Genomic DNA, 17,290 nt, shown 5'->3' with positions numbered 1-17,290 from the left:
GGTGCAGGGTCACATATTTTCTCACACTGCATTCAGATGTGCAAGGGAAGATGCAGCTTCCTTATTATTTCTTTCTTTTTTAAAATAGCTTATCCCTCAAGCTCTAATCCCATTGAGTATTAGGAACTCGATATTAGGTTGAATATTCAGTCAATATTCAGTAATTTAGTGCAGTCCAATAAAATCTGCCTGATTCAATAATACAGTCTCTTTAGATAACTATTTTAATTAAATCCCAGTCTTTCTGGTTTTTGCTTTTTCTCTTTGCCCCTGATTCATTCCAAGATGACATCTGGGTGTATGAAGAGGAGAGACCCACATGGCACAAATCAGAGGGACATTCGGGGCTTTTGGAGCTAAGGGCAGTCCTGTACTGCCTCTGGTCCACTGGTCTCTAGACAACAGCTCTCATCCATTACTTTCCTCAGGGGCATCTATGGTTTTGGCAAGTGGAATCATGATCTCAGCTCTCCAGGGTCCAAGGTGACTAGCCCCACCCTGCCTGCCTCCTTGGTATCACATACCCCCTGATGTCTGAGTATCACTCCTCCATTGCCCTTGGCAAATGTGGACTTAGCCACAGGGTTGCTTTGTCCTTGGTAGGTACCATCAAAGAGATCACCCACACTTTTCTTGCCCTGGAGAAGCCCAGGAGCTAAAAGGAGCTTCTCCTCCACCACATGATTGCCTCAAAGGGAAACGGGCAAAAACCCACTCTGTTTTCACCTTTATCCACAAACTTGCCACTGCTTCCCACTGCCCCCTTTTCCAGACTTCAGATACACTGTCTCAGGGAAGTCGAAATGACTTTAGATACACACAGGGCTGTGTGTTTTTGTGTTTAATAGCTAGGAATGTGAAATCCCTCCCTCAGTTTCAGGAATACTCCACCACTTAAGTTTTGGTGGGAGGAAGAGCCAATTCCCACCATAAAAACTGAGAAGATAACTGGGGGGTAAGAATGACCAATAGCCCAGAGCCTGGCACCAATAACTTTTGGTAACTACATTTATAAATGGGATTCGTAAGTTTTATTCGAATTGTCCAGGCTCATCTCTTGATATGTTAAATGGGCTCTAAAAGAATCAGGACAATCTCTTTTCCTCTGACAAAACCTAGGATCAGGCTACCTCCATCTCCCATGTTCTTTTTCGATTATACTGTGTTGCCTCTTATCATGACCAGAAAACATCATATCCTTCTATATAATATAAATAATTTGATTGATTTTTATTTATTTTATTTTTTATTTTTTAACATCTTTATTGGAGTATAATTGCTTCACAATGGTGTGTTAGTTTCTGCTTTGATTGATTTTTAGAACAGTGTAAATATTTTATCTTTAAAGCTTTCTCTTATATGATCAATCATTTGGCAATGGGTCTGTCTGGAATTTGGGAAAATAATTAATAATAGCAGACATTTATGAAGCCCATCCTATGGGCCAGGAAATTTGCTGCTGTTACACAGATTATATAATTTGTTACTCATTATGACCCTCTTCCTATCACCTCAACTGTTGAGGAAACTGAGGCAAGGTAAGAGTTTAGTAACTTCTCAGCATCATACAACCAATGGGAGAAGGATTTGAGTCCAGGCATTCTGACACCACAGTCTAGTCTGTTAACTGCAACATAAATATTTTCTCTGGAGATATTTACGTTCAGTTCTATGACATTCATTAAAGGTTTATCCTGTACCAAACAATATTTTAAGTGCTGAGTTACAAAGATCTATCTAATTCAGGATTTTTTGACCTCTGCACTATTAACATTTTGGGCTGGGTAACTCTATTCTGTGTATTATAAGATGTTTAGCAGCATCCCCGGCCCCTACCCACTAGATACCTGTAGCACCTTTCAAGTTGTGACTACCAAAAATGTCTCCAGACATTGCCAAATGTCCCCTGGGAGGCAAATTAGCCTCCTTTGAGAACCACTGATTGATTGAATCCTATATCTATCTATCTATCATCTATCTATCAATATCATCTACCTATCATCTATCTATCATCTATGTACCTAACATCTATCTAATCTATCCTTCCATCTTTTTTTTCCTCATTGCGTACCTTGTAACTTTAAAAATACGTTCATATAATACCGTAAAGTGTTCTGCATTTGCAGAGATTCCACATGACCCCACTCAATTCAATCTTTTATCTTTGTTAGATTTAATAAGCACTGAAACAGACCTTGTGTTATATGAAGGAGAATTTTTCACAAAACTGCTAAAAGCAAGAGAATTTTAAATGTAAACTCAGAAGAAATGTATTAATTCCTTTGACATTTATCCTTTACACTCAATACCTTGAATTTAATGTCAAAAGTACCAGAGTAACTATTAAACGAACAACTCTTTAGTGGTATAGTAGTTGTGGTAAGCAGAATAACGGCTCTCCCAAAGATATTCATGTCCTAATTCCCAGAACCAATGACTATGTTACCTTACATGGCAAAAAAGACTTTACAGGTGTGATTAAGATAAAGATTTTGAAGTAGTGAGACTGGCTTGGATTAACCACATGAACCCAATGTAATCACCAGGGTCCTTATAAGGGAAAGAAGTAGGGGAGAGCTGGAGTCAAAGAAGGAAATGTGACGATGGAGCAGAGGTCAGAGAGAGAGACTGAGAGAGAGAGGGATTTGAAGATGCTATGCTGTTGTCTTTGGTGGAAGTGACCATGAACCAGGGAATGTAGTCAGCCTCTAGAAGCTTGAAAAGACAAGGAAATGGCTCCTCCCCTACAGCCTCCAGAAAGACACCTTGCGGCACCTTGATTTTAACCTAGCGAAACCCATTTCAGACTTTTGACCTCCAAAGCTATAAGATAATAAACTTGTACTATTTTAAGCCACTAGGTTTGTGGTAATTCATTACAGCAGCAATAGGAAACTAAGGTATTTTTTTTGTTTTTGTTCTTTTTTTGAGGGGGGAGGATCTTAGTTCCCTGACCAGGGATCAAACCCGGGGCCATGGCAGTGAAAGTGCCGAGTCCTAACCACTGGACCGCCAGGGAAGTCCCACTAACGTAGTTCTTTATCTTTGGAATTCAAGGTGAGCTGGAACTGCATGTGGTCCTTCAAGAATTTCAGTGAAGAAAGCAGAAAACTAACACTTGGTGAACACTTACTATGTGTTAGGTACTGCAAGAATGTTTTGTTTGTTAATCAATAATACTCATAATGACTCCAGGAAATAAGCTTTATTTTCTCCACTTTTTTCAGAGAAACTGAGGTTAGGGAGGTTAAGTAACTTATCCAAAGTTAAGAGCAGAGCCAGGGAGGTTACCAAGATCTGCCTGACTCCAAAGTCTGTTCAGTCACATCAGAGAATACTACCAAAAAGCAGTCCCTACCATGATTATAAACGTTTCTGGATTCATCATATTATTATATTAGACCCCAGGCTAAATTATTTGTAAATTCTATTGGCACAAATGATACAAATTGTAATAGATGTTATTGTTCATTTGGGATTTATCAATTAAACAAATGCATTTTGGTTTATTCACTGCATGAAGTTATTTCCCCAAAAAGGCATTGTTTACTGCCTTTTGCTTGGCTCTGGAAGTCCAAGGTCTTTGGCAGACTGAGCCATTAGTCTGAGCTCCTGCTTAGTCTAACATTTTCATTTTAAAAAAGCCAGTGGTAAATCAAGCTGAGAGCCAGATATCCAGTCAAAAATTGATTTAGTAAGGCATTGTAACTCACCAATTACAATCCTACTTTTTGCCTTATAATGTAGTCTCTTCAGCAATTATCAAATCTAAGGACACACACACACACACACACACACACACACACACACACTCCCCCTGCCTCCTCTCTCTTTCTCTCTGACAAACACACTTTGGAAGAAAATATTAATGGATGAATGCAGACATCTGAGACATGATGATTCAAGCAGCAGAAATTTTTAAAAAATTATGCTCCTCACTAGTTAATGGACTTTTCCCCAAATGTGTTTTTCTTCAAAGGTAAAAAACATATTGGATATAATATTCTTCTGTAGATTCTTAATTAGAATCTAAAAAGTTAAAGCCATATCTTTATAAAACAAGTAGTTTGCTTTAGGGAGAGACTATTTCTCATTCAAATTCATAACTCTCAAGCATCCTGTACATGTCCAATAAATGATGATTAAACTGAATTCTGTAACCCACTCATACACTCAAGGAAATAATGGTGAGCAATTCTAGGAGAAATGATTATGAGTTCATTAATTAGTTTTTAGTTTTATTGCATGGGAACAGCTTATAAATTTTTAAATAATTTGAACAGCTTTGTTTTTTGTTTTTGTTTTTTCTTTAAGGGAATAACTGGGAAACAATCAGTGAAGAGAAATGTGTGCTGTCTGGATGGCCATGCTAGGGAAAGTGTTCTCGTGGTGATGTTAGTTCCCTAAATTCAAGTGCTCCAATTCCTAAGCCCTATGCTACTCTTCCATTGCCCACCATGCCTGAAATACTGTCTACTACTTGAACATGGTAATAATGTGGTATAAGGGAAGAGTATTAGACTAAACCATGTCAAAAAGCATGGACTTCAGCTTCAACTTTGGCACTCTGCTGGCAATGGCACTGTGGTCTCTTAACCCCTCTGGGACTCTGTTTCCTTACACCCAAAAGGATTGAATTCTGCTCAACTGAAAGAGTGCTTAGACAGATCATGAGGAATGCTTGTACACATGAAAACACTTTATAAACTGTAGTACTTGATAAAATGTGGAAAAATATTATCACTGCTCCTATCTCATTGCAAATTTTCTGCAATAAAACTCTGCTAAAAAACAATCTAAGACGCCTCTTCACCTGCCAGGGGATGATTTCCCTTGTGTTGTGTTTTCTGTTCTGTCCCTCCCCATCCAGCACCCTCTCCTTCTTTGAAGTTACTCGATGGTTTGAATTGCAGTAAAGATTCTGACTGTCTCATTATCGTTTTAAAACTCAAGTAAGTGATGTCTAGACTGTTGAAAAGGAGATAAAACTGAATAAAGTACTGCCACTGAAGTCTACCCAAGTCATTTCATTTTCTTGATTTGATTTTAAAACAATATTTCCCTTTAAGAGGCAGGTAGATTGGTAATCACCAAGATCATAGCTTTCACACAAGGTAAACGATTCCCCCCTTTTGTTCTTTTTACAGAATACACACAGTTGGGAGGGTAGATAGAACACTCAAGATACAAATGGATAATAAAGTAATTTCTTATACTCCACTCTACCTTATTGATTTCTTTTTAAAAAATTTTAAACACTTTTATTTGGCAATAATCTCAAACTTAGAGAAGATGCAAATATAAAAATTGCTTTACTTGATTTTTAAAGGGAAAGATTGCTTCCTGGAGGGTATTTATCTTCATTGGAAAACCAAAAAAGAAACCCTAGGATATAGATTAAGTAAATGAGCCAGATTCTTATGCTTCACGATTTATGAAAAGAAAACAATAAAGCATGCTAAAGTTTTGCATAACTGTTTTAAAGCAGAACTTTCTTTGCAGCTCCTCTTTCATGTTCACTTCTGAATTGTACTCATAATATAAACAATAGAAAGAGTTAAGATGTGATTATTTTCCAGAAATGATTATATTTCTTGTGAGAACTCAAAATATGTTGATTAGAAGAATATATAGTTGATACAAAAAGAATTAGTCGTTATATAGAATTTTTCTCTCTCTGTGTTATCCCATTTTTCTGTACAGTTGATTTTTTTGTGAATCATTGCAATCAACATTCTCAGGTCTTAAATGATTTCTCTTTTACTGAACACTTGAATTATCTGCACAGTGTAGCTTAGGAATTTTAAGAAAAAAATTTGTTTTCTATTAATGAACTCTGGCTTTTTCTCATTTTGTTTCAAACTTTCTTCTACTGAGATCCTAAATAATGTCTGATTTTTCATTTGTAAAAGTCTTAAAGGAACCAGCTTTTATGATGTGATATTATTTGTTATATATTTTCATTTTTATCTTTCCCGTTAGTTTATGCACATACAACTGTGTTATCTTTAATTTCTCTGGTTTGCACTAAGGAAGCTTGAGTTTTCTGCTATTATATCATAAAATACCTATGTCATTTTGATGTGAAATTTCCAGAGGTAGTTTCCGTGGAAAGACTTTCATGATGATTTGGTGTATATGTTTACTATCTAATATATCCTTGAACTTTAAAGACTAGATTTTCAGTTGTCAACAACACAAAACACTATCGATGATATCCATATCAAATCATCCACATCAATAAATTGGGAGGCAGCTTTTAGATAACACAGTAGTTTTTTATCTTTTTTGGTCACTGCAGCTTAATTGAAGTAATATTTGACTGTTTGCAATGTGCAAAATCTGTGCTAGATATCTTTAAGGATAAAAGTATGAGTGAGGTGTAGTCTAGGGTCCTGCAGAGTTTATAACGATATAAGTATTCAAAGGTTTAAATTCAATATCTAAAGTACTAATTTGAAAGACCAGACCTAGGACCCAATATAAAAGAGTACTCAATATATTAAAGGTCAAAGTTTAACCTTAAACAAGGAATTAATTATTTTGCTCTTAAAAAATGTAATTAAACAATTAAATCAAAAGTAATTTTCCCACAATAATAAACTTTGGTGCAATAATATAAGGATCTCATGATATTAAATCCCACTTAACAACTTGACTATGATAATTCCAATTTAAAACATTATTATACCCTAAGTGCAATAGTCATTTTTGATTGTTAGATGCATTGAAGTTTTATTGAAAATATAACAAGACCTAACCAGACTCTTAACATTTCACAGTAGTTTAAATATTCAATAATATAAACTCCAAATTGTGGTGTTAAGTAATGATGTTTTAAAATGAAATGATAAATAGCCTTAATAGGAGGATCTACAAAAGTTACCAGGATCATCAAATTACATAAAGTATAGTGATCATTTTATTTTTAGTTTGGTTGGGATAATAAAGAAGACTTTGTACTGTTATATATACTTGGCCCTCTGAATTGCTGGTGATGAGTTGTGCTTGCAGCTGCCTTAGCTGCTTTGGCACCATCTTCTGGCCCATAATACTTGACTTCAGAGAATGAGACTGAACATCAGTGGAATCATCAACTGGGCACTTTTGGTTCATCCTTCTCTTCACCTTTCCTGTTTTCTGAAGATGCACTTGATAGTAGGATGCCTTCCCTCCTTATTCTGGTCTTCCCTTAGTACCTCACTAGTGAGTACCATATGCTGACCCCATTCTAAGCTCTTTCTCGTATTAACTTAATTAATCCTCACCTCAACAACTTTATTACTCCCCTCATTTAACAGCTGAAGAAGTGGAGAGCAGAGAGAGGTTAAATAACTTGCCCAATATTACCCAGGTAGTCACAGTGTAGCTGAGGCTCAAACATAGGCAGGCTGGCCATGCTATTAACTTTATAGTCTCTGGTGAGTAACTGTTGAATGAATGAAAGCCATTTTCTCTCCAAACCTATTTGAAAATGCCATAGCTGAGATAAATTCTTCAACTGCCTTCTTAACTCCAATCTCTGTTCCCTCTAGTCAGCATTAAATCCCACATCCAGACTGATATTTCAGGCTTTTTGTTATGCTTTCATTACTGCCCTCAGGTCTTCTGAAACACACCAATTCACCTAAAACATTTATCCATGTATCTCACACATGTATACATTTTAATCTTTTAAAGTGCCTCCCTTTTCTTGTGCATATGTGTTCTCTGTGAATAGAAAACTGGAAGAAACTATAAATATTTTTTCTGTTAAACATTTTGGCATGCTGCTTTTCTTCTTATTCCAGGCTGCATAATTTCAAATTTGATTCCTCACATTGACCTTTGAGAATAGCTGTTGTTATTTTTACTTATTTATCAATAATGGCAATAAGAAAAAAACCTCTAATTCTTTTATGGAGAATTCTGTACTTTCTTTCAATATCTTCTTCAATTCTAGATGGAAAGATAGATATTCAAAGAATATTGATATATTTAGCATGCTCATGAGGATATGATACATATGATGTATGTATCAAAATATGATGACAATGTATATTACATTATCATCTTAACAACTGGCAACATAAAAACTTGTAGGAAGGTGAAGCTTGCTAACAGCAGCCTACATCTATACAAAAAGAGTTGAATCCTTGAGGTTCCAATGATACATTAACATCTAAACATAATCTCTAAATTTGATGAAGGTTGTTAAAGGCAGGACCCCTTCCAAAAACCCATTTATTTTTGGTAGAAAAGGGTAGAATATTAGAAAGACAGCTTTTAGTTTTGACTAGAGGTAGGGCACTCTAAAAAGTTAAATTTATAATTCTTGTTACAATATATTCTTAGTTTCTCATATTTAAAATAATGTACTAATTCACATCAATGGAAATGAAGAAAATCAGTGGTTTAAGAATATTTTGACCGTTGACTGACAATATGTCAGGGATTTTTAACTGATTTTTGAAATGAGTCAATCAAAATGATAATTAGGGATTTTGATTTTAAAAGACATGTAAACTGGGATGTTGGCATTCTGTATATTTATATTCCCATTCTGCTAGGGTGGACCCATACATGACAAAAAATGAAGAACTCCGGTGCAAATCAAATATTTACATGGTTTCATAAACAAATTAAGGTGATGAGTAAAGAAATACTTAACAATGTCCATAGGCTAGATTCTGGCTAGGTTTGTTATAACGAGCATGCAGAGTCTCTGTAACCTTCTGACAGCCTTTAGCTCTGTTTGGCTTGTGGAGCACGGAGGCAAAATAACTCAGTGGGAATGGAAAGGATTTGAACCTTTAACTCTCTTTTGTTCAACTTGACTTTAACTCTCTTTTGTTCAACATTTTTTTCAGCAAATTGAATTATAAGCAGAGGATATAGGAGTCCACAGGCATAATAACATGGAAGTTGGAGGATTTGGGATTGGGTCCTTGTTTGACTTTCTATACCTTACTCTGCTTGTGTGACCCAGGTAGCCAAACAGTGCCTTTGGGTTTATGACCAAGGTCAGACATTCTAACTCATCTGCTCTCCATGTGAGTGACTGCAGAGAGGGAGGTTTAAGACTCTGAGAGAGAACTGCTGTTACACAGGACATTTTCTTAAGCATAAAATAGCAAATTGAAGCTTTTGTCATAAAGAAAGTGAAATCAGTTGGCCGACAGTGGAAACGAAATCAGCATTAGCACCAGTTATTGACAGTTGGGAAGTTACTTCCTTAAACATTTTTAAAAAGTACGTTCAAGGAGCAAGTGAAGGCACGTTCTCTTAAATACGCTAACCAGTTGAAATATGAAAATGTTAAATGTCTGAGCATTAAATTTAAATGATGAAGAAGAGAGATGTGCCCGAGGCACTTGTCCTGACACAGGGAGAAAAGATTATTGCAGGTGACTGAATCAGAACAGAAGTTTAGAGAAGGTTATCAAGGGAAATAAAAAGAAAAGTGACTATTTCATCATGATGACCAGAAACACCACTAATTGAATATCTAATTTTAAAATGCTGACCTATAACTATTTTGAATAACACTGATGTGTTCTGGAAATTAAAACAAGAAAAATTAAAAAGAATGCATGGAACAATAAGGCAACACATCTGTGTAGCTCTTTAAAAGTAGTCTCTAAAATTTTTTTCTGTTTCTCTCTACCCTTGGGTTTCACACAGCAGGTCCTCAGTAGGTATTTGTGGTATTGAGCTGAATGCAATCATTGAATGCCAAAGCATATTCTAGGACTGTTTCTTCATTTGTGCCTCAAAATGTCTCTGTGAAGTAGTGGATGCACAGGGTAGGGGATATAACTGAGTACTTGCGAGGTCAGACAGAGGTCGACTGCCAGGTTCTAGCAGTCTGAGATCTTGGGCTAAAGTACTGGCCCAATCTGAGCCTTAGTTTACTCCTCTGTAAAACAGGGATTACAGCGGAACCTCACTGGTGAGGATACATTGCAATAGTACACCTGAAGCACTTAGCAGAGTGTCTGGAACAAAACAATACTCAGTAAGTGTTAGCTATGAAGATGCTTTAATCTGATGCTCCTGTTTAAGCAGCAGTGGTTAATTAGTCTCTGAATCACCTTAGGAGGTCTCTACTCCTAAGTTTATGCTCTTTAAAAAAAAAAAAAAAGGAATAAAAGAAAGCAATCTTTTAATGACAGCATCTTTTAAATGGTCTTTCAGATGAATAAAATATTGCTTCATGTTGACTGAATTTGGATTACGTAATTAGGAACAAATAATTGTTCATTCCTAATTTTAAAGGTGTATATGGCTGACAACTTTTATTTTTATGGGCTGTTAAAACATTACTGTCTAATTATCCTACGACTAGTGGCTCGTTGAATTGGGTAGACGTTAACAACTCAAGAGAAAGGCATATTAGGAGGACCTGTACATTAGAGCATCAAAGAGAACCCAAATTTTCATGATATTTTAAAAAGCACAGCATATCAATTTTTGGAAAAATTCCCCCAAGAAAACCATCACCAAGATGGCAGAGTAGAAGGATGTGCTCTCACTCCCTCTTGTGAGAATCACAACTAACTGCTGAACAGTCATCGACAGGAAGACACTGGAACTCACCAAAAAAGATACCCCACATCCAAAGACAAAGGAGAACCCACAATGAGATGGTAGGAGGGGCGCAATCACAATAAAATCAAATCCCATAACTGCTGGGTGGGTGACTCACAAACTGGAGAACACTTATACCACAGAAGTCCACCCACTGGAGTGAAGGTTCTGAGCCCCACGTCAGGCTTCCCAATCTGGGGGTCCGGCAACGGGAGGAGGAATTCCTAGAGAATCAGACTTTGAAGGCTAGCGGGATTTGATTGCAGGACTTCAACAGGACTGGGGGAAACAGAGACTCCACTCTTCGAGGGCACACACAAAGTAGAGTGCGCATCGGGACCCAAGGGAAGGAGCAGTGACCCCATAGGAGATTGAACCAGACATACCTGCTAGTGTTGGAGGGTCTCCTGCAGAGGCAGGGGGTGGCTGTGTCTCACTGTGAAGACAAGGACACTGGCAGCAGAAGTTCTGGGAAGTACTCCTTGGGGTGAGCCCTCCCAGAGTCGACCATTAGCACCGCCAAAGAGCCAGGTAGGCTCCAGTGTTGGGTTGCCTCAGGCCAAACAACCAACAGGGAGGGAACGCAGCCCCACCCATCAGCAGACAAGCGGATTAAAGTTTTACTGAGCTCTGCCCACCAGAGCAACAGCCAGCTCTACCCACTACCAGTCCCTCCCATCAGGAAACTTGCACAAGCCTCTTAGATAGCCTCATCCACCAGAGGGCAGACAGCAGAAGCAAGAAGAACTACAATCCTGCAGCCTGTGGAACAAAAACCACATTCACAGAAAGATAGACAAGATGAAAAGGCAGAGGGCTATGTACCAGATGAAGGAACAAGATAAAACCCCAGAAAAACAACTAAATGAAATGGAGATAGGCATAGGCAATCTTCCAGAAAAAGAATTCAGAATAATGATAGTGAAGATGATCCAGGACCTCAGAAAAAGAATGGAGGCAAAGATCGAGAAGATGCAAGAAATGTTTAACAAAGACCTAGAAGAATTAAAGAACAAACAAACAGAGATGAACAATACAATAACTGAAATGAAAAGTACACTAGAAGGAATCAATCGCAGAATAACTGAGGCAGAAGAATGGATAAGTGACCTGGAAGACGGAATGGTGGAATTCACTGCTGTGGAACAGAATAAAGAAAAAATAATGAAAAGAAATGAAGACAGCCTAAGAGACCTCTGGGACAACATTAAATGCAACAACATTCGTGTTATAGGGGTCTCAGAAGGAAAAGAGAGAGAGAAAGGACCAGAGAAAATATTTGAAGAGATTACAGTCGAAAACTTCCCTAACATGGGAAAGGAAATAGCCACCCAAGTCCAGGAAGCGCAGAGAGTCCCATACAGGATAAACCCAAGGAGAAACACGCCATGACACATAGTAATCAAACTGGCAAAAATTAAAGAGAAAGAAAAATTATTGAAAGCAGCAAGGGAAAAATGACAAATAACATACAAGGGAACTCCCGTAAGGTTAACAGCTGATTTCTCAGCAGAAACTCTACAAGCCAGAAGGGAGTGGCATGATATATTTAAAGTGATGTAAGGGAAGAACCTACAACCAAGATTACTCTACCCAACAAGGATCTCGTTCAGATTTGATGGAGAAATCAAAAGCTTTACAGACAAGCAAAAGCTGAGAGAATTCAGCACCACCAAACCAGCTCTACAACAAATGCTAAAGGAACTTCTCTAAGTGGGAAACACAAGAGAAGAAAAGGACCTACAAAAACAAACCCAAAACAATTAAGAAAATGGTCATAGGAACATACATATTGATAATTACCTTAAACGTGAATGGATTAAATGCTCGAACCAAAAGACACAGGCTTGCTGAATGGATACAAAAACAAGACCCATATATATGCTGTCTACAAGAGACTCACTTCAGACCTAGAGACACATACAGACTGAAAGTGAGGGGATGGAAAAAGATATTCCATGCAAATGGAAATCAAAAGAAAGCTGGAGTAGCAATACTCATATCAGATAAAATAGACTTTAAAATAAAGAATGTTACAAGAGACAAGGAAGGACACTACATAATGATCAAGGGATCAATCCAAGAAGAAGATATGACAATTATAAATATATATGCACCCAACATAGGAGCACCTCAATACATAAGGCAACTGCTAACAGCTATAAAAGAGGAAATCGACAGTAACACAATAATAGTGGGGGACTTTAACACCTCACTTACACCAATGGACAGATCATCCAAAATGAAAATAAATAAGGAAACAGAAGCTTTAAATGACACAATAGACCAGATAGATTTAATTGATATTTATAGGACATTCCATCCAAAAACAGCAGATTACACGTTCTTCTCAAGTGTGCACGGAACATTCTCCAGGATAGATCACATCTTGGGTCACAAACCAAGCCTCAGTAAATTTAAGAAAATTGAAATCATATCAAGCATCTTTTCTGACCACAACACTATGAGATTAGAAATGAATTACAGGGAAAAAAAACGTAAAAAACACAAACACATGGAGGCTAAACAATACGTTACTAAATAACCAAGAGATCACTGAAGAAATCAAAGAGGAAATCAAAAAATACCTAGAGACAAATGACAATGAAAACACGACGACCCAAAGCCTATGGGATGCAGCAAAAGCAGTTCTAAGAGGGAAGTTTATAGCTATACAAGCCTACCTCAAGAAACAAGAAAAACCTCAAATAAACAATCTAACGTTACACCTAAAGGAACTAGAGAAAGAACAAACAAAACCCAAAGTTAGCAGAAGGAAAGAAATCATAAAGATCAGAGCAGAAATAAATGAAATAGAAACAAAGAAAATGATAGCAAAGATCAATAAAACTAAAATCTGGTTCTTTGAGAAGATAAACAAAATTGATAAACAATTAGGCAGACTCATCAAGAAAAAGAGGGAGAGGACTCAAATCAATAAAATGAGAAATGAAAAAGGAGAAGTTACAAAAGACACCGCAGAAATACAAAGCATCTTAAGAGAGTACTACAAGCAACTCTATGCCAATAAAATGGATAACCTGCAAGAAATGGACAAATTCTTATAAAGGTATAACCTTCCAAGACTGAACCAGGAAGAAATAGAAAATATGAACAGAAAAATCACAAGCACTGAAATTGAAACTGTGATTAAAAATCTTGCAACAAACAAAAACCCAGGACCAGATGGCTTCACATGTGAATTCAATCAAATATTTAGAGAAGAGCTAACACCTATCCTTCTCAAACTCTTCCAAAAAATTGCAGAGGAGGGAACACTCCCAAACTCATTCTATGAGGCCACCATCACCCTGATACCAAAACCAGACAAAGATACCACAAAAAAAGAAAATTACAGACCAATATCACTGATGAATATAGATGCAAAAATCCTCAATAAAATACTAGCAAACAAAATCCAACAACACATTAAAATGATCATACACTATGATCAAGTGGGATTTATCCCAGGAATGCAAGGATTCTTCAACATACGCGAATCAATCAATGTGATACACCATATTAACAAATTGAAGAATAAAAACCATATGATCATCTCAATAGATGCAGAAAAAGCTTTTGACAAAATTCAACACCCATTTATGATAAAAACTCTCCAGAAAGTGGGCATAGAGGGAACCTACCTCAACATAATAAAGGCCATATACGACAAACCCACAGCAAACATCATTCTCAATGGTGAAAAACTGAAACCATTTCTTCTAAGATCAGGAACAAGACAAGGATGTCCACTCTCACCACTATTATTCAACATAGTTTTGGAAGTCCTAGCCACGGCAGTCAGAGAAGAAAAAGAAATAAAAGGAATCCAAACTGGAAAAGAAGAAGTAAAACTGTCACTGTTTGCAGATGACATGATAACTATACATAGAGAATCCTAAAGATGCCACCAGGAAACTACTAGAGCTAATCAATGAATTTAGTAAAGTTGCAGGATACAAAATCAATGCACAGAAATCTCTTGAATTCCTATACACTAATGATGAAAAATCTGAAAGAGAAATTAAGGAAACTCTCCCATTTACCATTGCAACAAAAATAATAGAATACCTAGGAATAAACCTACCTAGGGAGACAAAAGACCTGTATGCAGAAAACTATAAGACACTGATGAAAGAAATTAAAAATGATACCAACAGATGGAGAGATATACCATGTTCTTGGATTGGAAGAATGAATATTGTGAAAATGACTATACTACTCAAAGCAATCTACAAATTCAATGCAATCCCTATCAAACTACCAATGGCATTTTTTACAGAACTAGAACAAAAAATCTTTAAATTTGTATGGAGACACAAAAGACCCCGAATAGCCAAAACAGTCTTGAGGGAAAAAAACGGAGCTGGAGGAATCAGACTCCCAGACTTCAGACTATACTACAAAGCTACGGTAATCAAGACAATATGGTACTGGCACAGAAACAGAAATATAGATCAATGGAACAAGATAGAAAGCCCAGAGATAAACCCACGCACCTATGGTCAACTAATCTATGACAAAGGAGGCAAGGATATACAATGGACAAAAGACAGTCTCTTCAATAAGTGGTGCTGGGAAAACCAGACATGTAAAAGAATGAAATTAGAACACTCCCTAACACCATACACAAAAATAAACTCAAAATGGATTAGAGACCTAAATGTAAAACCGGACACTATAAAACTCTTAGAGGAAAACATAGGAAGAACACTCTTTGACATAAATCACAGCAAGATCTTTTTTGATCCACTTCCTAGAGTAATGGAAATAAAAAAATGGGACCTAATGAAACTTAAAAGCTTTTGCAAAGCAAAGGAAACCATAAACAAAATGAAAAGACAACTCTCAGAATGGGAGAAAATATTTGCAAATGAATCAACGGACAAAGGATTAATCTCCAAAATATATAAACAGCTCATGCAATTCAATATTAAAAAAACAAACAACCCAATCCAAAAATGGGCAGAAGACCTAAATAGACATTTCTCCAAAGGAGACATACAGATGGCCAAGAAGCACATGAAAAGCTGCTCAACATCTCTACTTATTAGAGAAATGCAAATCAAAACTACAATGAGGTATCACCTCACACCAGTTAGAATGGGCATCATCAGAATATCTACAAACAACAAATGCTGGAGAGGGTGTGAAGAAAACGGAACCCTCTTGCACTGTTGGTGGGAACGTAACTTGATACAGCCACTATGGAGAACAGTATGGAGGTTCCTTAAAAAACTAAAAATAGAATTACCATATGACCGAGCAATCCCACTACTGGGCATATACCCAGAGAAAACCATAATTCAAAAAGACACATGCACTCCAATGTTCATTGCAGCACTATTTACAATGGCCAGGTCATGGAAGCAGCCTAAATGTCCATCGACAGACAAATGGATAAAGAAATTGTGGTACATATGTACAGTGGAATATTACTCAGCCATAAAAAGGAATGAAATTGGGTCATTTGTAGAGACGTGGATGGATCTAGAGACTGTCATACGGAGTGAAGTAAGTCAGAAAGAGAAAAACAAATATCGTATATTAACACATATATGTGGAACCTAGAAAAATGGTAGAGATGAACCGGTTTGCAGGGCAGAAGTTGAGTCACAAATGTACAGAACAAATGTATGGACACCAAGGGGGGAAAGTGGCAGGGGGTGGGAGTGGGGATGGGATGAATTGGGAGATTGGGATTGACATGTATACACTAACATGTATAAAATGGATGACTAATAAGAACCTCCTGTATAAAAAAATAAATAAAATAAAATTCAAAATTTCAAGAAAAAAAAAAGAAAAGACAAAATAGGAAGATTTTGAGCAAGACTAATGAAGAAACCAAGAGGGCAGGCATAGATAAATCATATTAGGAATAAAAAAAAAATTTCAGATTGAAAAAAAGAAGAAACCATCACCAACTTCCAAAAAGCTAACATCAGAAAGTATCTATGAAATATATGGTTTATCAAATTCCATAAAAACAGATGTCTTGATATGCTGCTAAAAATAGAAGCATCTCAAATGCCTCTAATGGAGACTAGTTTTACCTATACATGGTGCGGAAGGAGAGGATTAAGAACATTGTGAGGGATAAAATGGAGGAGACAAGGAAATTAAGTGTTGCTGTGGGCTGTTTAATGATAATATGTGAATCTTTTGCCTAAAATTGTGCATAGTTTTGAGATTTTAAATATATTCATTCTTATATTAATGAATAACCATGTCTTCAAAACCTAATCTATATCTACCTATGTTTTTTTCTTATTGAATTTAATCTTAGACTATATACCAGCTATTGTCAAGGAATTGCTATATTATGTAAAGCTGGAAGAAGGGGCATGGGGTTTTCTGAAAATGTGGAATTACAATGCTTCCCTCTTATTTTTCTATTCAGCTTACATAAAGCCAAAGATAATCTAAGTGATTCTGCATAAAATCAAATACTCTTTCCTTTAGCCCTTGACAAGAAAATATGTACCTCTTTCTGTTTTCTGTGCCAGCATCAGTGACACTTTCACTATCCTGATTGTTCTATCTTGAAATCTCCGACGTTTTGAACCTCCTGCATTCTCTCCTTTGGCTTCTGCATCCAGTTAATTGGGAAGTCCTGGTAATTCTCCCTCTGCCAGATGGGCTAACACCTGCTTTTCCCTTAAGATGTGGTCCCAACACCATCACTGTCTCTAGGAAGCTCTGGTGAATGCCCGAGCCC

The 17,290-nt window shown here is 36.7% G+C and overlaps 1 protein-coding gene across 2 annotated transcripts in view; it reads right to left on the bottom strand.

The window, feature by feature from the left end:
• CDH6 (cadherin 6) overlaps positions 1–17,290 on the bottom strand; it is a 129,959-nt gene that overhangs the window by 38,296 nt on the left and 74,373 nt on the right. The gene's annotated exons all lie outside the window — the stretch shown is intronic.

Source organism: Balaenoptera musculus, chromosome 3 (assembly GCF_009873245.2).
Source record: "Balaenoptera musculus isolate JJ_BM4_2016_0621 chromosome 3, mBalMus1.pri.v3, whole genome shotgun sequence".
Classification (NCBI taxonomy): Eukaryota; Metazoa; Chordata; class Mammalia; order Artiodactyla; family Balaenopteridae; genus Balaenoptera; species Balaenoptera musculus.
Note: the sequence above shows the minus strand (reverse complement) of the source record. Positions and strands in the feature narration are given on the sequence as shown.